This window comes from Nomascus leucogenys, unplaced genomic scaffold (assembly GCF_006542625.1).
Source record: "Nomascus leucogenys isolate Asia unplaced genomic scaffold, Asia_NLE_v1 Super-Scaffold_361, whole genome shotgun sequence".
In the NCBI taxonomy this organism is placed as follows: domain Eukaryota; kingdom Metazoa; phylum Chordata; class Mammalia; order Primates; family Hylobatidae; genus Nomascus; species Nomascus leucogenys.
The window spans coordinates 1,240,541-1,262,016 of record NW_022095772.1 but is presented as its reverse complement, the minus strand read 5'-3'; the positions used below and the strand labels follow the sequence as shown (position 1 = coordinate 1,262,016).

At 48.9% G+C, this 21,476-nt stretch overlaps 4 non-coding genes across 4 annotated transcripts; all 4 read right to left on the bottom strand.

Annotated features, from left to right (window-relative positions):
- Window positions 1-727: 727 nt before the first annotated feature.
- Window positions 728-821, bottom strand: TRNAY-GUA. The gene is made up of 2 exons: window positions 785-821; window positions 728-763 (listed from the first exon to the last, which is right to left on the bottom strand). It is a non-coding gene; the product is annotated as a tRNA-Tyr (tRNA).
- Window positions 822-4,058: 3,237 nt separating this feature from the next.
- On the bottom strand, window positions 4,059-4,152 carry TRNAY-GUA. Its single transcript has 2 exons — window positions 4,116-4,152; window positions 4,059-4,094 (listed from the first exon to the last, which is right to left on the bottom strand). It is a non-coding gene; the product is annotated as a tRNA-Tyr (tRNA).
- Window positions 4,153-6,550: 2,398 nt separating this feature from the next.
- Window positions 6,551-6,644, bottom strand: TRNAY-GUA. Its single transcript has 2 exons — window positions 6,608-6,644; window positions 6,551-6,586 (listed from the first exon to the last, which is right to left on the bottom strand). It is a non-coding gene; the product is annotated as a tRNA-Tyr (tRNA).
- Window positions 6,645-9,801: 3,157 nt separating this feature from the next.
- On the bottom strand, window positions 9,802-9,895 carry TRNAY-GUA. Its single transcript has 2 exons — window positions 9,859-9,895; window positions 9,802-9,837 (listed from the first exon to the last, which is right to left on the bottom strand). It is a non-coding gene; the product is annotated as a tRNA-Tyr (tRNA).
- Between the last annotated feature and the right edge of the window lie 11,581 nt (window positions 9,896-21,476).

Sequence of the window (21,476 nt, the reverse complement as noted above, 5' to 3'; positions counted from 1 at the left end):
TTGTCAGAGATTTGCATTAAACAGGGTAATAAGTTCAAGTTATGTCCAAAATGCAGACAAAGCAGAGCCCAGAAGACCAGGGTAAACTCTATACATGTCCATACATTGAGAGAATTGAGAGAGAAAAAGAGAGTAAAAAAGGAAAAGACCGACACAGAGAGAGCAAGAGAGAACAGAAAACAATGAGACAATGTCAGGTGCCAAGGCAGTTATAGAACCGCTAGAAGAACATGAGGGGAGAGGGTGACTTTTCATCAAGGATGCCACGGTTGTCCGTGACCCTGCACTGTCTTCTTGTAGAGTAGTCTGCCTCCAGGAATCCTGACCTTCCAGACTTGTCTTGGGCCCACCTCCATGTCTAGAGGGCTCCGTCAAAGGTGAACACAGCGGTGTTGCCACCGCCCCTCAGCAATGCTCAAGCCCTAAAACAGTCCATGAAAAAAAGTGAAAGAGTGAGGTGTGGTGGGGGTGCTGATTAAGAGGACTGGCTGGGTCACAAGACAGAAGCAACAGGCACTACAGTGCTGACAAGTACATGTATCTGGACTGCAGGAAGAATGAGCAGACTCCCAAGGCCACAGAATGGGCTGTGGGAAGCTGGGTGATCCGGAAAGGCCTTGCTAGGTTTCGCCTGGCAGAGTGTGGATGCTGGCTGGCAAAGCCTCTGACCAGGCAGAGATGCAGCCACGTAGTTTTGGTGCGTGCGTGTGCAAAAGCATAAGGCACCTCCTTCGAGCCGGAATCGAACCAGCGACCTAAGGATGTCCACAGATGTTTCTACAGGCTACAGCCCTCCGCTCTACCAGCTGAGCTATAGAAGGGCACACATTTCTGGGGTTGGGTCATTGATCTTTCAGCAAATGCAAGAAGCCAAGTCCTTGCAACTCTATCGTCCAATAAGCTTTAAGTTGGTTGGAACTCGCCTTGGAGAGATAACTCTGCGCTGATCGCCACCGCGCCCCTTTTGCGGCGGAACAAAATCCTCTGGGTGTGGCTGACTGGCTGCCCCCTGCATCGATAACAACGACCCATGAGGGGCGAGCCGGGTAGGGGGCGTGGGGGTAGTGGTGGGAGTGTGCTCTCACTTGTTTCTTCTTCCTCCTGTGCATCCCCCTTTCTACAGGTGAGGATGACAGACCTCAGTGGCAAAAAAAAAAAAAAAAAAAAAAAAAATGAGAGGGTGAGAGGCAGAGGGGTTGGCGAGGTGGATGCAGGGTGCGGGGGTCAGGTGAGGGAAGGGTTGCTGGAGGAGAAAGGAGGAGAACTGGAATGGACACTGGTAGAAGGCTTCCAACCCCAGGCGAGCCGCATGGTCTGGTGGTGGCCGGTAATGAGGCCCTTCCCTAACACTCTGACCTCCCTACACCTTCCACTGCTCTCCCACCCCCTCATCCCCCACCCCCGTTCTTCCTCCCGATGCGCTTTCTGCCTTCTACCCACAGTATCCTAAGTTCACTTTTTGGCCCGTTGAGGTGTACTGGGAAGTGAGGGAAAGAATAAATAGAATTAGGTGAGGAGACCCCTCCCAGGGATTGCAGAAGCACATGTGATACCCCTCCTCCCTCAGGGCCAATCTGGTGGTTGGCTTCCCTCCTCTGCAAACCGACCGGAAATATTTTGCCAGTTGCAACTTTTAGGAGTAGGACAAGGCTCTGTGGGCTCTGAAAAAGCAAAGGGGCAAGGACCAGCCTGAGCAACATGGCAAAACCTTATCTTTACAAAAATTACAAAAATTAGCTGGGTGTGGTAGCACGAGCCTGTAGTCCCAGCTACTTGGGAGGCTGAGGTGGGAGGATTGCTTAAGGCCAGGAGTTCAAGGCTACGGTGAGCTATGATTATGCCCCTGAACTCCAGCCTGGGTGACAGAAGAGACCCTATCTAAAAAAAAAAAAGAAAAAAAAAATAGGGGGTGGGTGAAGTAGAAGACAGAAGTGTCAGTGTTGGACTGCTTACCCTGACCCCATGTCTTTGACAATGTTTCAGATCTCATCTGGTGTGTGCCACTACCCCAAGACCACTGGGACACCCACCCCCCAGCTGAACACCTAGTGGAGGTGCAGCAAGCCACATCCAAGGGACCTGGCCACCACTGAGTTTAAGTCCACTCCTTGTCTTATGGCAAGTGGGTCTGGATCTCTGGGGGCAAGGGTCAGATGCTCACAGAACCCAGCTACTCTCTGTCATGGCTCAAACAGGGAGAGTTGGTACCCAGGTTTCAACCTTGCTTGTGCTGGCCACCAAAGCCCATTCACTGGCTCACCTCTGATTTTCCCACCAAAACACTAAACAGAGGTTCCAAAGAACCTGAGGGTCTCTGTATCCCATCATAAACTTAACCAATAAGGGACAAAGGTACTGCACTTGGTCTGTGTTCGCTGGTCTCTGCCTTTGGTGTCATTGGAGGCAGGGATCTCTCTGTGGCTCCAAAGCCATAGAATCATCCTGGGCACTGGCGATGCCACAGCTTGGCCTCCTTCTGTTAGCAATGAGAAGCAGGAAAGGCTGACAAAGCCAGGGGAACGTTGGGGGAAATAGGGAGGTGGAGGGAGATCAGGAGCTGCTTCCCAAGAGAGGAAGACATGTGTAGTCTTCAGTTTGAGACCTGCAATGAAACAGCTCTTGTGGCCACAGCAGGTAGTGGAGGCAGGTGTCCCAGTCCCCAGACGGCTTCAGAGGGCCACGTTCCCATGGGCCATTTGGCTTGGAGTGCTCTCTGTGATAGGTTGCATGAGTGCAGCAAATCTCTGGAGATTTTTTCTGAGATGGTGAGATGAGACCAAGGAATGCTTGTTGGCTTTCTTCTCTGCCCCATACCAACAGAACCCACTCCATCTCCCTGGAGGTGAAACCCCTCTTCGTTGGAGAAAACCTAAGTCCATTTCCTGCTTCATTCTCTCTGATTGGGCCTCAGCACGTTTTCCTTTGGGGTGAGGGTAAAGTCCAACTGTGCCTCTAGTCCCAAAGCTCCAAACTGCTCAGACCCACCAGGCAGTGGCCTAAGGCAGCGAATTCGTGTGCCTCTGTATAATGACAGCTGTCACTCAAGCTTTACTTCTGCTCCCTGCCATGGACCCAACAGCCCCTAACTCTCCAGGATCACTGAAGCTCTTTTCGAGCCTGCACTTTTGTACTCCCCTTCCATCTCCCTTACCCTCTCAAGTAGCAGGGCACTCAACACAGGTGTTTTTGCTGGCTTTGAACTGAATGGTCCTTTTTTTTCCAGCAGGGGCCAAACTTGGCTGTAGCAGCATGAAAAGTTGTGAAGGCTCAGAAAAAGTGATGCTTGAGGGATTTGGGAAAAGCTGTGGGGATAGGGGATAGACTCACCTTGTCCTCGACCTCATGGGCAACCTGACCTTGCTAATGGAAGTTCTTAGGATTAGAAAATTCTCAGGGTGATAGCTGTCTCCCCAGAGTAGACACAGCAAAGTGGATATGAACATTTTCTTTATGCCTGTATAGGTCTATACATTTCCAGCAAAGGAGAATGAGAGGGGCAGGCTGAGGGCTCGGGGGAGAGAGAGGGAGGCAGAGACACAGGGACAGAGAAATATACAGAGACAGAGAAACTGTGAAAGAGAGAAAGAGAATGAGACAGAGCCAAACACGAGACTGTCGGATCTCAATGCAGTGATGAAGAGCCTGAGATGGATGAGAGTGAGAGGGTGAGTTTTTATGGAAGATACCACAGTTATCCCCACTTTACACCCTTGTCAAGTAAGCTGGATGTTCTCCAGGGAACTTGACCTTCCAGGCTTTGCCCACCTGGTCAGGAGAGCTCTGTCAAAGGTGAGCACAGTGGTTTTGTCACAGCCAGCGGCAATGCTCAAGCCCGAGAGCAGTCTGTGAAGAAAAGCGAAGGAGTGCAGGGTGGGCAAGTGGGGGGCAGCAGGAATAGAGGAATTAGTGGGGTCACAAAGCAGAAGCAAGGCATGGAAAGCTAGGTGATCAGGAAAGACTTCGTGGGTGTTTTGCCCGGGAGAGTGTGGTTACTACTTGGAAGCTGCAGGGGTTTTACTTGGAGGCTGCAGGGCTTTTAACCAAAAGCATCAGGCACTTCCTTCGAGCCGGAATTGAACCAGCGACCTAAGGATGTCCGCAAATGTCTGTACAATCTACAGTCCTCCGCTCTACCAGCTGAGCTATCGAAGGGTGCATGCTATCAAAGCTGGGTCATTGGACTTTCTGCAAACAGAGGGAGCCACATCCCTGGAATGCTTGAGGTCCAATATGCGTTGGGTTGGTTGGGACCCACCTTGGAAGAGAACCCTGCACTGGTCACCACCACGCCCCTTTCGGGGCGGAGCAAATCCTCTGGGCGAGGATGCCTGGTGTCTCTCGGGCTCTGATAGCCACCGTCCACGAGGAGGAGCTCTCATCTGTGACAGCCTTCCTCTCCCTGAGCATCCCCCTTTCTACACATGAGGATGACAGCCCCCAGTGGCCTGAGAGAAAATGAGAAGGTGAGTCAGCAAGGGCACAGGGATTGGCGAGGTGGTTGGGTGGGTCTAGTCGGGGAGAGAATGCTGGGGGAGGAAAAGAGGAGAACCCTAATGGGCGCTGGATAGGCAGCTGACAACTCCAGCCCAACCTCAGGGTCTGGTGCAGGTCTCTAGTGGGCGCCTCCATAATAGTCTGGCCTCTCTACTCCCTCCCCTACCACACACACAGGCCCTCCTCCCCAGGTGCCCTGCCCTTCTCCTCATAGTAGTCTATGCTCACATTCTGGTGCATTGAGGTGTACTGGGAAGTGAGGTGAGGAAATCTCTCCCAGGCTTGCAGATGCACATGTGAGATACCCTCTTCTGCAAACAGGCCAAGAATACCAATCAGAAGCTGCCAATTTCTGAAGTAGGGCAAAGTTCTGTGGATTTCCTTGAAAAACAAGAAGCCAGGTAGAGGACAGAAGTGTGAGCTTTGGACTCCTTATCCTGAACCCACATCTTTGACAAAAGTTTCAGATCCCATCTGGTGTGTGCCCACCACTCCAAGACCACTGAGACACCCACCCTACAGCAGAACACCTAGAGGAGGACAGGAAGCCACACTCACGGGACCTAGCCTCCATTGAGTTTATGTCCACTTCCTGTCTTACAGCAAGTGGGTGTGGGTCTCCAAGAGTGAGGGTCAGATCCTCACAGACCTCCTGCTACTCTCTGCCATGGCACAGCTGGGAAGAGTGGGCACCTGGGCTCACCTTCACTTGTGCCAGCCACCAAACCCATTTGTTGGCTCACCTCTGGTGTTCCCCCAAAGCACTGAGCAAAGGTTCCAAGGGCTCTGGTGACTCCACGCCCCATCAGGAATATATTCAATGAAGGCCTGAGGTGCTACCTTTGGTACCTCTTTGTTAGCTGGTGTTTGCCTTTGGTGTCATTGGAGCTGGGGTCTCTCTGTGCCTTCAGAGCCATAGAATCATCCCGGAGCACTGGTGACACCAAAGAAGAAAGGTTGACACAGTCGGGGTGACGTGGGGGAGAATAGGCGGTGGCGGGATACCAGGAGCTGCTTTCCACGTGAAAAAGATATGTGCAGTAATATGTGCGGTATCCAGTTTGAGAGGCACATTAAACAGTTCCTGTGGACCCGGCAGGTAGTAGATGGGACAAGCCAGTCCTAAGCAGGCTTCAGAAGGCCATGCTTTCCTGGGCCATTCAGTTTGGAGTACTCTCTGATAGGTTGCATCTTTACATCAAACATCTGGAAGCTTTTTCCGAGATTATGTGATGAGACCAAAGGATGCTCACTGGCTTTCTTCTCTGCCACATACCTACCAAACCCACTCCACCTCCCCAGAGTTGAAGCTTCACTTGATTGATAAAGCCCAGTCCATTTCTGACTCCATTCTCTCCGACTGGGCCTCAGCACATTTTTCTTGGGAGTAGGAGAACCCAACTGTGCCTCTAGGTCCCAGAGCAAACGCTCCAAACTGCTCAGACCCACCAGGCAGTGGCCTGTCTAAGGAGGCAAATTCATGTGCCTCTGTATAATGACAGCTGTCACTCAAGCTTTACGTCTGCTCCCTGCCATGGACCCAATAGCCCCTAACTCTCCAGGATCACTGAAGCTGTTTTGAAGCCTGCACTTCTTTGGTACTCCCTTTCCCTTTCCCTTACCCTCCCAAGTAGGGAGGGCACTTGGTGCAGGTGTTTTTGCAGACTTTGAACTGAATATTAGATATCCTTACTTTTCCAGCAGTAGCCAAACTTGGCTGTAGCAACATAAAAAGTTGTGAAGGCTCAGGAAAGGTGAAGCTTGAGGGATCTGGGACAGGGGGATGGGTGGGCAGTTTATAAATACAAGTGGAAAGGAGTAGGATGGTGGGTGCACAAATTGGGGTCTGGCTGGGTCACAAGGCAAGGGGCACTGTTTTGCGCTGAAGACTAGGAGGATTCGGGAAGAATGAATAGGCTCCCAGGTGTGTGATCAGGAAAGGCAGGATTTTGCTGGGTTTTCCTGGGGAAAGTGTAGTTACGACTGGAAGGCTGCAAGGTCTTTGACCAGGAACAGGTGCAGCCAGGCAGCATTGTGTGCAAAAGAGTCAGGCACTTCCTTCGAGCTGGAATCGAACCAGCGACCTAAGGATGTCCACAAACGTCTCTGCAGTCTACAGTCCTCCGCTGTACCAGCTGAGCTATCGAAGGATGCACGCTGCTGAGGCGGGGTCATTGGATTTTCTGCAAATGAAGGAAGCCAAGTCCCTGGACTGACGGAGATCCAATACTCGTTGAGTTAATTGGAACCCGACTTGGAAGAGAACTCTGCGCTGGTCTCCACCACGCCCCTTTCCGGACGGAGCAAATCCTCTGGGCGGGGGGGTGCCTGGCGTCTCTCCGGTGCTGACAGCCACGATCCACGAGGAGGAGCTCTCACTTGTGGCCTTCTTCTCCCTCTGCATCGCTCTTTCTGCTTGTGAAGATGACAGCCCTTAGAGGCTAGAGGGAAAATGAGGTAAGACGGCGAGGGCAGAGAGGTTGGTGAGACTGATGGGTGGGTCTAGTGGAGGAGGGGACACTGGAGGAGGAAAGGGGGAGAACCAGCATGGGCGTGGTGTAAGCCGCTTCCAACCCTAGCCTAGCGTCAGGGTCTGATGGAAGACCCTAAGGGGGCACTGCCCTAACAGCCTGTCCTCTACTTCCCACCACCTCAAACACACTCCTCTCGATGTGCTCGGCCCTTCTACCCACAGTGTCCTATGCTCACTTTTTGGAGTATTGAGGCATAATGGGAAGAGAGGGAGGAAATGCAGGAGGATAGGTGGAGGCTGGGTATGGTGGCTCGCGCCGCAATCCCAACAATTTAGCGGGCCGAGGCGAGAGGGCCGCCTGAGCCCAGGAGTTCGAGATCAGCCTGGGCAACATAGGGAGAAGCCGTCTCTACAGAAAAACTTTAAAAAATTATCTGGGTGTGGTGGCCTGCACCTGTGGTCCTAGCCACTCAGCAGGCTGAGGTGGGAGGATCATTTGAGCCCAGGGGTTCGAGGCTACAGTAAGCTGTGATCTTGCCACTGCACTCCAGCCTGGGCGACGGAGACCATTAGAAAAAAAAAAGATATGTGGGGAGAGAGTAGGGCCAGGGGCTCACAGATCACCATGTGATACCCGCTACCTCTAACCCCAAGGGCCAGCATAAAAGCTTCGATCCAATCCTCTGCTACTGACCAAGAATCCTTTCCCAGAGGCTGCTGCTTTCTAAAGTGGGGGCCCCCGGAAAGAAAAAGGGGCTGATAGAGGACACCAGGTGAGCTTTGGACCCCTTACCTAGGCCCCAAATTCTTACAAAGTCTTCATATCCCATATGGTGTGTGTCCACTATCCCAAGACCACTCATCATCCACACAAACAGTGAGACAGGTACTGGTGGCACAGCAAGCCGAACCCAAAAGACCCACCTTTTATTGAGCTTATAGGGGAAAAGTCAGGGTCAGGGATCACCCACACTTTTGCTGATGACCAAACACCACTCAATGGCCCACCTCTGTTTTTTCCCTCAAAGCACCAAGCCTAGGTTCCAAAAAACCTGGTACCGCCACACCTTATCAAGGACATATCCAGTATAGACCAAAGGTTCTACTTTGGTTTTTGCTTGCTGATCTCTGCAGCAATGTCATTCGAGGCTGGGATCTCTCTGGGGCTGCAGAGCTACAGAATGTTGCTGGGGCACTGGTAAGTCCACAGCTCCGCCCCTTTCCATCAGCAGTGGGAAGCAGGAAAGGCTGATATAGCAGAGAAGAGGTAGGGAATAGGCCATAGGGGGAGAACAGGAGCTGCTTTCCAGGAGGGGAAGACATGTGTAGTCTCTAGTTTGAGATGCAGAGTGAAAAAGCAGTTATGCCCATCGGGTAGGGGAGAGTGGTCACCCGGTTCCCAGAAGGCCTCTGAGAACCAAATTTCCATCACTGTTTTGCTTGCAGTGCTCTCTGTGATAACTCATCTGTACATCAGGTGTCTGAAGATTTTTTTTTTTTTTTTTTTCCCCAGAGCATCGGATGGGACCAGGGGGCACTCATTGTGGTTCCTTTCTGGCCCATACTTTGATTAACCCACTTCATATTCCCAGAGGTGAAGCCCCAATTGGTGAAAGTCAACCCATTTCCTGCTTCATGCTCTCAGATTGTGCCAGCCATCTTCTTCTTGTAGAAGGTGCAGCCTTCCAGCTGTGCCTCCAGAGCTCCCACATAAAAGTTAGCATGCTGCTCAGATGCAACAAGCCAGTGGCCTGAGGGGGTGAACTTGTGTGCCTCTGCAAGGTGGCAGCTGCCACCCAAGCTTCAATTCTGCTCCCTGCCATGGACCCAACAGCCCCCAACCCTCCCCGGTCACTGAATTTCTTTCCAAGTCTGCCATTTTATACTCCGTTTCCCTCTCTCACACCTTCACAACTAGCAAGACACTTGGTGTAGGTGTTTTTTGCAGACTTTGAACTGAGTGGAAAGTATCTTTCTTCTTCCAGCAGGAGCCCAAAGGTTACTGTAGCAACATTAAAAGGTGTAAAGGCTCAGGAAACGTGAGGCTTGGTGTATGTGGGAAGGGGGCACATTTTTGTTCTCAACCTGAAGGAAAATGTTATGGAGCCAGTGGAAGCTCTATTCATTAAGAAAATCTCAGGGCGACAGCTCTCTCCCACAAATAGACAAAACAAAACAGAAATGAACATTTTCTGTCTGTATACATCTATACATTACAAGCAAAAGATAACGAGAGAAATAGAGTCAGAGAAAGAGAGAGAGAGAGAGAGAGAGAGAGAGAGAGAATGCTCAGATAGAAAAGCATTGCTAGAGACCTGGAGAAGGAGATGAGAGAGAGAGAGCATAGGGAGCATTTTTTTGTTTCGTTTTCCTGAGGATGTCACAGTTGCCTCTGACCCTTTTCTCTTCCTGCAGGCTTGACCTGGGAGTTAGTTGATGGTGGGCCCACTGGTTTAATAGACCGAGAGGTCTATCAATGGTGAGCACACAATGTTGCTAGAGTCAGTGGCCCTCAGCACCCAGAGCAGTCTGTGGATAAAAGTGAAAGAGCTCTTGGATCGTGTGGGTGTGAAGGGGGTTGGGGGGAGGGGCTGACTGGGTCACAAAGCAGAAGCAAGGGGTGGTTTTCGTTGAAGAGTACCTGTCCCTGGACTGTGGGAAGAATGAGTGGGCTTGCGGGCGTGTTTCCTGGCCACAGCACAGGTGTGGAAACCAGGTGATCAGGAAAGGTTTCTCTGGGTTTTGACTGGGAGGGTGTGGGTGGATACTAGTTGGAGGCTGCAGGGTGTTTGACTAGGCACCAGGTGGCATTGCGTGCAAAAGTATCAGGCACTTCCTTCGAGCCGGAATCGAACCAGCGACCTAAGGATGTCCACAAACGTCTCCGCAGTCTACAGTCCTCCGCTCTACCAGCTGAGCTATCGAAGGGTGCACGCTGCAAGAGCTGGGTCACTGGACTTTCTGTAAATGGAGGAAGCCAAGTCCTTGGAACGCTGGAAGTTCAACACACTTTGAGTTGACTGGAACCCGCGGTAGAAGAGAACCTTGCGCTGGTTGCCACCGCGCCCCTCTCAGGATGGAGCAAATCCTCTGAGTGTGGTTTCCTCGCGTCCCAGAGCGCTGATAGCCACAATCCAGGACGGGAGGCTCTCACCTGTGGCCTTCCTTCATCTGTGCATCTCCCTTTTTACAAGTGAGGATGACAGCCCTCAGTGAAAGAAAATAAGAGGGTGAGAGGGCTCGGTCAGAGGGATGGGTGAGGTGGATGGGTGGATCCCGTGGGACAGGGGTTGCAGGAGGAGGAAAGAAGAACTCGGAAAGCTTCTGGGTGGGCGGCCTCTATCCGCAGACCAGCTTCAGGGTCTGCTGGAAGTCCTTAAGGAGCCCTTTCCTAAAACTCTGGCCTTCCTACTCCCTTCCCGGCCAACACACACATGCCCCTCCTCCCGATGTGCCCCCGCCCTTTTCCCTACAGTGTCCTTTGCTCGCTTTTTGGCACATTCAAGTGTGCTAGAAGTGAGAGAGAGAACAAATGGGACTAGGTGAGAAGAACTCGCCAGGGCTTGCAGATGCACTGTGATACCCTCCTTCCTCCCCAGCGCCCACCTGGGGCTTGGCTTCCCTCCTCTGCAAACTGACCAAGAACTTTTTTTTTTTTTTTCCCGAGAGGCTGCGTCTTTCTGAAGTAGGGCAAGTATATTAGTCCGTTTTCATGCTGTGGATAAAGACATACCCGAGACTGGGATGAAAAAGAGGTTTAATTGGACTCACAGTTCCACACAGCTGGGGGGGCCTCAGAATCATGGCTGGAGGTGAAAGGCACTTCTTCTTGTTCTCCTTTTTTTTTTTTTTTTTTGATGTGGAGTTTCACTCTTGTTGCCCAGGCTGGAGTGCAACGGCGCGATCTCAGCTCACCGCAACCTCCGCCTCCCAGGTTCAAGCGATTCTGCTGCCTCAGCCTCCGGAGTAGCTGGGATTACAGGTACGTGCCGCCACATCCGGCTAATTTTGTATTTTTAGTAAAGACTTGGGGTTTCTCCATGTTGCCCAGGCTGGTCTTGAACTCCCGACCTCGGGTGATCCGCCCTCCTCGGCCTCCCAAAGTGCTGAGATTACAGGCGTGAGCCGCCGCTCCTGGCCAAGGCACTTCTTACATGGCAGAGGCAGGAGAAAATGAGAGAGAAGCAAAAGCAGAAACCCCCGGTAAATCCATCAGATCTTGTGAGACTTATTCACTATCTCGAGAATAGCACTGGGAAAACCGGCTCCCGTGGTTCAATTATCTCCCCCTGGTCCCTCTCACAACACGTGGGAATTTTGGGAGATACAATTCAAGTTGAGATTTGGGTGGAGACACAGCCAAACCATATCATTCCTCCCCTGGCCTCTCCAAATCTCACGTCCTTACATTTCAAAACCAATCATGCCTTCCCAACAGTTCCCCAAAGTCTTAACTCATTCTAGCATTAACCCAAAAGTCCACAGTCCAAAGTCTCATCTGAGACAAGGCAAGTCCCTTCTGCCTATGAGACTGTAAAATCAAAAGCAAAGCTCGTTACTTCCTAGATACAATGGGGGTACAGGTATTGGATAAATACAGGCATTCCAAATGGGAGAAATTTGCCAAAACGAAGGGGTTACAGAGCCTATGCAAGTCCAAAATCCAGTGGGGCTGTCAAATTTTAAAGCTTCAAAATGATCTCCTTTGACTTTAGGTCTCACATCCAGGTCACACTGATGCAAGAGGTGGGTTCCCATGGTCTTAGGCAGCTCCACTCCTGTGTCTTTGCAGGGTACAGCCTCTCTCTGAGCTGCTTTCCTGGGCCGGCATTGAGTGTCTGCAGCTTTTCCAGGTGCATGGTGCAAGCTGTCAGTGCATCTACCATTCTGGGGTCTGGAGGACAGTGGCCCTCTTCTCACAGCTCCACTAGGTGGTGCCCAGTAGGGACTCTGTGTGGGGGCTCTGACCACACATTTCCCTTTCACATTGTCCTAGCAGAGGTTCTCCATGAGGGCCCCATCCCTGCAGCAAGCTTTTGCCTGGACATCCAGGTGTTTCCATACATCTTCTGAAATCTAGGAGGAGGTTCCCAAACCTCAATTCCTGACTTCTGTGCACCCGCAGGCTCAACACCACGTGGAAGCTGCCAAGGCTTGGGGCTTCCACCCTCTGAAGCCACAGCCCAAGCTGTATGTTAGCCTCTTTCAGCCACAGGTGGAGCAGCTGGGACATGGAGCACAGAGTTCCTAGGCTGCACACAGTACTAGGACCCTGGGCCCGGCCCACGAAACCACGTTTTCCTCCTGGGCTTCTGGGCCTGTGATGGGAGGGGCTGCCCTGATGGTCTCTGACATGGCCTGAGACATTTTTCCCATGGTCTTGGGGATTAACATTAGGCTCCTTGCTACTTATGCAAATTTCTGCAGCCAGTTTGAATTTCTCCCCAGAAAATGGGTTTGGGTTTTTCTTTTCTATCACATAGGCTGCAAATTTTTCAAACTTTTATGTCCTGCTTCCTGTAGAAAACTGAACGCCGCCAGGCGTGTTGGCTCACGCCTGTGATCCCAGCACTTTGGGAGGCCGAGGTGGGCGGATCACAAGGTCAGGAGATCGAGACCATCCTGGCTAACACGGTGAAACCCCATCTCTACTAAAAATACCAAAAAAAATTAGCCAGGCGTGGTGGCAGTTGCCTGTAGTTCCAGCTACTCGGAAGGCTCAGGCAGAAGAATGGTGTGAGCCCGGGAGGCAGAGCTTGCCATGAGCTGATATCGCGCCACTGCACTCCAGCTGGGTGACAGAGCAAGACTCCGTCTCAAAAAAAAAAAAAAAAAAAAAAAAAAACTGAATGCCTTTAACAGTACCCAAGTCACCTTTTGAATGCTTTGCTGCTTAGAAATTTCTTCTGCCAGATACCCTAATTCATCTTACTCAAGTTCAAAGTTCCACAAATCTTTAGGGCAGAGGCAAAATGCTGTTAGTTTCTTTGCTAAAACATAACAAGAATAATCTTTGCTCCAGTTCCCAACAAGTTCCTTATCTCCATCTGAGACCACCTCAGCCTGGATTTTATTGTCCTATCACTATCAGCATTTTGGGTAAAGTCATTCAACAAGTCTCTAAGAAGTTCTAAACTTTCCCACATTTTCGTGTCTTCTTCTGAACCCTCCAAACTGTTCCAACCTATGCCTGTTACCCAGTTCCAAAGTCGCTTCTGCATTTTTGGGTGTCTTTTCAGCAATGCCCCACTCTACTGGTACCAATTTACTGTATTAGTCCATTTTCATGCTGCTGATAAAGACATACCCCAGACTGGGATGAAAAAGAGGTTTAATTGGACTTACAATTCCACATGGCTGGGGAGGCCTCAGAATCATGGTGGGAGGAGAAAGGCACTTCTTACATGACAGTGGCAGGAGAAAATGAGAGAGAAGCAAGAGCAGAAACCCCTGATAAACCCATCAGATATTGTGAGACTTATTCACGAGAATAGCACAGGAAAGACTGGCCCCCATGATTCAATTACCTCCCCCGGGTCCCTCCCACAACATGTTGGAATTTTGGGAGATACAATTCAAGTTGAGATTTGGGTGGGGACACAGCCAAACCATATCAGCAAGGTTCTGTGGATTTCTTGGAAAAAAATAAAAATAAAAATAAAATCAACAAACAAAAAAATGGTGGTAGAGGACAGAGGTGTGAGTTTCTCCTGACCCCACGTCTTTGCAAAGGTTTCAGATCCCATCTGGTGTATGCCCACCACCCCAAGACCACTGAGACACCCCCCCAAAGCTGAACACCTAGTGGGGGTACAGCAAGCCACCCCCAAGGGACCTAGCATCCATTGAGTTTAAGTCCACTCTGTGTCTTATGCTAAGTGGGTCTGGATGGCCAAAGGTGAGAGTCAGATGCACGAACACCCCTTGCTACTCTCTGTCATGTCCCAGACTGGAAAAGTGGGCATCTGGGGTTCACCCTCGCTTGTGCTGGTCACCAAAGCCCAATACCTGGCCCCCTTCTGCTTTTGCCCTCAAAACACCAAACTGAGGTTTCAGAGAACCCGTGCCTCCATGTCCCATCAGAAACATATCTAATGAAGACCTAAGGTGCTACCTTTGGGCCCTGTTCACTGGTCTCTGTTTTTGGTGTCATTGGAGACTGGGGTCTCTCTGCGGCTCCACAGCCATAGAATCGTCTCAGAGCACTGGTGAATCCACAGCTTGGCTCCTTTCCATTGGCAGTGAGAAGTGGGAAAGATTGACACAGCTGGGGGAACGTGAGGGGAATAGGCAGTGTTGGGGGAAATCATCTGCTGCTTTCCAGGAGAAGAAGACACATACAGTCTCCAGTTTGAGACCCACGATGAAGCAGTTCTTGTGGCCATAGAGGGTAGGGGAGGGCAGAGACCCAGTCCTCAAAGGGCTTCAGAGGGCCATGCTCCCGTGGACCACTGGGCTTAGAGTGCTCTCTGTGATAGGTTGCATCTGTACACCAAGTGTCTGATGCACATTTTTCTGAGATCTTGTGATGAGACCAAGGGACACTCATCGGCTTTCTTCTCTGCCCCATACCCACAAAACCCACCACATCTCCACAGATGTGAAGCTCCATTGGTTGGTGAAAGCCCAGTCCATTTTCTGCTCCATTCTCTCTGACTGGGCTTCAGCATATTTTTCTGAGAGGTAGGGGAGCCCAACTGTGCTGCTAGATCCTAGTGCAAAAGGTCCAAACTGCTCAGACCTACCAGGGAGTGGCCTTTCTAAGGAGTTAAATTTGTGTGCTGCTGTATGATGACAGATGTCACTCAAGTTTCACTTCTGTTTCCTGTCATAGACCAACAATCCCCAACTCTCCCAGGTCACCGAAGCTCTTTTCAAGCCTACCATTTTGTACTTCCTTCCTGCTCCCGCAGCCTCCTAAGTGGCAGGTGTTTTTGACATCTTTGAACTAAGCGGTGACCGTTAGGTATCCGTACTCTTCCAGCAGGAGCCAAGCCCAGCTGTAGCAAAATAAAAAGATGTGAAGACTCAGGAAAGGTGAGGCTTGAGGGATTTGGGACAGGGGTGAATGGGTAGGCACACCACATCCTCATCCCGTGGGGCAACCTGACCTTGCCAATGGAGGTTCTTTGCCTTAGAAAATTCTCAGGGTGGCTGCTGTCTCCCCAAGTAGACACAACATAGCAAGGATGAGCATTTTCCGTATGTATGAGTCTATACATTTCCGACAAAGGAGAATGAGAGAGACACCGAGTGATAGGGAGAAGGGGCAGAGACAGAGAGAAATATACAGAGACAGAGAAAGAAATTGTGAAAGAGAGACAGAGAATGAGTTAGAGACAGAGGTGAGGCAGTAATAGCCCAAGAAGGAAATGATAGGGAGAGGGTGAGTTCACGGATGGTATCATGGTTGTCCTCGACCCTACACCATTGTCCTGAATGCTTGATGGTCTCCTGGGAGCTTGGCCTTCCAGGGTTTGCCAACCTGGTGGGAAGAGCTTGGTCACAGATGAATCCAGCTGTGTTGCCAGATTCCCCAGCAGTGCTTAGGTCCAAAAGCAGCCTGTGAATGAAAATGAAACAGCCCTGAGATGGTAAGGGTTTGGATGGGGGATTGGCTGGGTCACAAAGCAGAAGTAAGGGGCACTTTGCACTGAAGTGTACTGGCAACAGCACAGGCATGGCAAGCTAGGTAATCTGGATAAGGCTTTGCTGGGTTTTGCCTGGGAGAGTGTGGCAACAGCAGGGCCTTTGACCAGGCAGAGGTGCAGCCAGGGAGCATTGGTGTGTGCACAAAAGACTCAGACACTTCCCTCAAGCAGGAATTGAACCAGCAACCTAAGGATGTCCACAGATGTGTATAGTCCTCCACTCTATCAACTGATCTCTCAAAGAGTACACAAAGTTAGAGCTGGGTCACTAGACTTTCTGCAAATGGAGGACAACAAGTCCCTGGAATGCCAGAGGTCCAATATGTGTTGGGTTGGTTGGAACCTGCCTTGGAAGAGAACCCTGCGCTCTTGTTGCCCAGCCTGGAGTGCAATGGCACGATCTTGGCTCACTGCAACCTCCCAGGTTCAAGCAATTCACCTGCCTCAGCCTCCTGAGTAGCTGGGATTACAGGCATGTGCTGCCACTCCCGGCTAATTTTGTATTTTTAGTAGAGACTTGGGGTTTCTCCATGTTGGTCAGGCTGGTCTCAAACTCCTGACCTCAGGTGATCCGCCTGCCTCGGCCTCCCAAAGTGCTGGGATTACAGGTGTGAGCTACTGTGCCTGGCCTGGAATAAAAGTTTTACTTCTTCATTTAAACATGGATGGCTTCCATTTTAATTTTTTTGCATTACTGTTCAAGAATCTCCATACACTGCTGATGATAGTGATGAAAGCAGATGTCCTTGCTTGTCCTAATCTCACAGGAAAATCAGTCAGTCTTTCATCATTAAGTGTATTGTTAGCTGAAAGTTTTTCATAGCTGCCCTTTATCGGATTGAGAAAAGGCCCTTCTATTTCTAATTTGCTGAGAGTTTGTATGAGAAGCAAACGTAGCGGGCATTGGTGGCTCATGTCTATAATCTCAGTGCTTTGGAAAGCTAAGATGAGAGGATCACTTGAGCCCAGGAGCGCAAGACCAACCTGGGCAACAAAGTGAGAACCCGTCTTTACGAAAAATTTTAAAACATTATCAGGGCACCAGGCACGGTGGCTCACACCTGTAATCCCAGCACTTTGGGAGGCCGAGGCGGGCGGATCACCTGAGGTCAGGAGTTCCAAACCAGCCTGGCCAACATGGTGAAACCCCATCTCTACTAAAAATACAAAAAAATTAGCTGGGTGTGGTGGCGGGCGCCTGTAATCCCAGCTACTCGAGAGGCTGAGGCAGGAGAATCGCTTGAATTTAGGAGGCAGAGGTTGCAGTGAGTTCGCGCCACTGCACTCCGGCCTGGGCAACAAACAGTGAAACTCCATCTCAAAAAAAAAAAAAAAAGGAAGAAGGAAAAAAATGTTATCAGGGCATGATGGCACACACTGGTAGTCCCAGCTACTCAGGAGGCTGAGGCAGGAAGATCACTTGAGCCTAAGAAGTTGAGGCTGTAGTGAGCTATGGTTGTGCCACTGCCCTCCAGCTTGGGGGACAGAGGGAAACCCCCATCTCTAAAACTGTAAGTACGTAATAAATAAACGAATGTGAAATTTTGACAAATGTTTTGTCTACATCTTTTGATAGAATCATGTTTTTCTTCTTAATATAATATAGTTTGTTAATATAATAAATTACATTGATTAATTTTGAATATCAGACCAAATTTGCTTTTCTGGGATAAATCCCCCCTGATTCTGATATATCATTATTTTATATACTGTTGGATTCAACTCGCTAAAGTTATGTTAAACTTTTTGGCTTCTATGTTCTTAAGAGACACTGACCTGTAGTTTTCTTTCTTTTGAAGTGTCTTTGCTTTTAATATCAGAATACACTGTCCTCATGTAAAGAGGTGAGAATTATTATCTCCTCTCCAGTTTTTCTACAAGAAGCTGTGTAGAATTGTCATTATTCCTGAAACATTTATTAAAATTCACCAGTGAAGTTATCTGAGCTTGGTAAATACATCCCAGAGCATAAAAACTGAAACAACTGGAGCCCCAGGGAGGCCGGAACTCACACCTTTGTTACAGCCTGGTGCATTAACCCTTGAGTTGCTGACCTTACTATTTTATTCTTCTAGGAGGCATCTTCATTTTGTTGATCCACAACCAAGAAAACTAACAGAAGGAAAAAGGAACAGATATTTGTCTCTAGGCTCAAGCAATTGCAACCCTCCTCCCAAGGTCATCATACAAGAAGACAAGGCCCCAGACCAGACTGGGAATACAATCTGCGTAAATGTCGCCTGGACAAAGCCCTTACCCCCATCCCCCTCCTGATTTTTCCTGCATGGCACTTGTCAGAAAAAGGAAAATCTGAAAGAACAATGTTTAAAAGTGGCCCAAGATGGCTGCAGATTGGGCATATAGGTAATAGAAACTAGATCTATGAACTAAAGCCGAACTCTAGCCTGAAAGGTTAAAGTTTGTCTTTTTTTTTTTTTTTTTTGAGACAGAGTCTTGCTTTGTTGCCAAGGCTGGAGTGCAGTGGCATGATTTCAGCTCACTGCAACCTGATGCCTCCTGGGTTCAAGTGATCCTCCTGCCTCAGCCTCCCAAGTAGCTGGGACTATAGGCACGCACCACCATGTCTGGCTACTTTTTAAATTTTTTTATTTTTATTTTTTAGCAGAGTCAAGGTTTCACCATGTTGGGCAAGCTGGTCTCAAATTCCTGACCTCTGGTGAACCACCTACGTCTGCCTCCCAAAGTTCTGGGATTACAGACGTGAGCCACCACGCCCAGCCATGTCAAATGTTTTCACTGACATGTACTGATTGTAACCTTGCCTAGCAGATGAAGCACAAAGGCAGTGTCAACTGAAAAATGACATAACAGGCACTTGAACTTAAAGAAGTCATGGTTAGATTTATTCTCAGCCAAGTTTGAGGAGTTATGCCTGAGAACACAGACTTAGAATAGACCTAGAATAGGTCCCAAAGTAGTTTACATGAGGCACAGTATATTTAAATTTTCTAACGGGGATATGTGTGGCACAGAAGGAGGGAGAAGTGGTTAGTGAAACAATGGTTACATTCTTGTGACTCTGATGAGTGCTCAGTGACACCAAACATAAGGTAAATATACAGTTGAGTGAGTAGGGAGAAAGATTAAGCATCTTAGAGTCTGGTGGAGGAAGGGTGACTAATTCCATTCTGTCTTTGTTCTACATCTGATAAACAGGTTCATGACCAGTCCCTGTCAGTAAAATATTTAACAAACTCCAGTTACACAGGCAAGAGGTCAGCTTTAGTTTATAGGCCTGGGTTTTATTACCCATATGCCCAACTGCAGCCATTGTGGGCCCATATTAACATTTTCTTTGAATTTTCCTTTTTCTAACAGCAGGATAACGTCAGTCATTCCCCTCCAAATCCTAAGATGCATACATACTTGTTTACTTGTTACCCTATCCCCATATATGTTAACCGCACATTTGGTTTGTCTGTGTATAACATCACTAAACATCAGTCAAAATTGTAAAAATGTCACCTTTGCTTCACTGCCCCCTTCTTTGATTTTTTATTTAGAAAAAACATGTAAATACCGCACCTCATGTAACCCACTCCGGGACACATTCTCAGTTTGCACTGTTTGTGTTCCAGGCTACTATTCTCAACTTGGTTTGGGACAAAATTGATTTTGATTTCTTTAAGTCCATAGTGCCTATTATTTTAACCTTTAGGGTAGACACACTAGGGAAACATGGGCCCACTATGACTGCTTTGTCTCTCCTGACCTGGAAAATCAGTGTCAGTGCAGACCACCTGAGACCTTCGCTAGACCCAGATTCCCCACCTCCAGCAATCTCCCCAGTTTCTCAGTAGAAGCTATGGGAAGAGTGCAGCTGGCGAAACCACCTTTACAAAAATTGTAACAGTGAAAGAAGTCTGATGTAACCAACTCCATCTTTTTTTTTTTTTTTTCCCAGAGGGAGTCTTGCTCTGTTGCCCAGGCTGGAGCGCAGTGGCGCGATCTCGGCTCGCTGCAACCTCTGCCTCCCGGGTTCAAGCGATTCTCCTGCCTCAGCCTCCCGAGTATCTAGGATTACAGGCGTGCACCACTACGCCCGGCTAATTTTTGTATTTTTTAGTAAAGATGGGTGTTCACCATGTTGGCCAGGCTGGTTTCTAACTATTGACCTCAAGTGATCTGCCCGCCTTGGCCTCCCAAAGTGCTGGGATTACAGGCGTGAGCCACAGCTTCCGGCTACCAACTCGATCTTGCTTCTAACCTCCAAGCTTCCTTTGCTCATTTCTGGGCGTATGCCAAGCAAACCATGGGATGAATTTAGTTTGTAGTTTAACTTTAAGACAAATATGACAACAGCCCCTTTATGAAGCAAATCCCCTCCTTGCTTGGGGGTCAGACCTCTTTTGTAAAAGTAACAACTTAGCCATAGTATTAGAAATTATGGCTCAAGGGTCATACAGCCAGAGGCCACAAGAGCCTAACCTCCTCAATTGCTCCTATAGATAACATTATTATTATAAAAATCTAAGATTGCTGTTGAAGGTATTTTTCAGACTGCATTCTGAATGGATCAGCTAGCGTCACCGAGATCGGTAAACTGGCGCCCTCTCAGGAACTGATTCAGTGAAAGAAGGCAAGCTCCCACTCCCTATGATTTTATCTCTGACCTAACTAATCAGCATTCCCCTGCTTGCCCAAATGCTGCGGGACTTTTCTTTAGTTCAGCCCAAGACAGGGTCCTTTGTCCCACGGCCACGAAAATTCAGGCTCGCAGACAATCGGAATGGTGAGTAAGACAGGGTTTTATTGGGTGAAAAAGGAAGAAAAGGGGGACTCTGCTAGGCCAGAGTCCCTGCTAGAGCACTTGCCGCCCAGGCCTTCAAATCCCAGGCTCCTCCCGGGAGGAGATGGGGCCAGGCTCCTCCTTGCTGCGAATGACACTAACTTCCAGAGGTTCCACCCCAGTGCGCGCTGGTCCCCGTGCGCAGGCTGTTTGGGGAGTCTGCGGGGACCCCCTTCCACCTGGCTGTCTCACAACTAGCCTTGAAAAACTCTAGCCTCTGAATTTTCGGGGAGGCTGATTTGAGTAATGACAAAGTTCCAGTCTTCCATTTAGTTGGCTCTGCATTTACTAAACTCTTCATTGCAGTAACACTGTCTCAGTAAATCAGCTTTTCTGGGCAGGGGCAAGATGAACCCATTAGGCAATTATGCTGGTGCTGGGAGCAGCATCTCTGTCCCATCTTTTCTATAAGCGCTGTCACAAAGAAGCTAATACTTTTAGAATATGTACCTCAAGTTAGCCTCTGAGGGTTGAAAATGAATGATTTTTAAGCCAAACTAATTCTAAGCACCCACAACCGACTGAACGGACTCCTGCGATTAAAGGTGTGCGCCACCACGCCCAGCCTCGCCTGGATAATTTTTTAAAAACATTTTTTGCAGAAATGGAGCTTTGCTATGTTGGTCAGGCTTGGCATATATTATTTTATAAATTGTATATACATATGTATAATTGTAGGTACTAGTAATGAACTATCAGAAATTGACATTTTAAAAAGCAATACAATTTACAACAGAGTAATTAAATATAAAATACTTAGGAATAAAATAGGTCCAAGACTTGTACACTGAAAAAAAATGCTAAGAGAAATGAAAGGAAACCTAAATACATCAAGAGACATTTCACATTTGTGCATAAAGAGACACAATATTGTTAAGATATTAGTTATCCCTAAATTTATTTATAGATTTAATCTAATTACAATAAAAATCCCAACAGGGTTTTGTTTTGTTTTTTTTAAAGAAATTGACATGCTAATTCCAAAATTCATATGCAAATTCAAAGGCAGCATGCCCAAAACATCTTTGGAAAAAACAAAGTTGGAAGA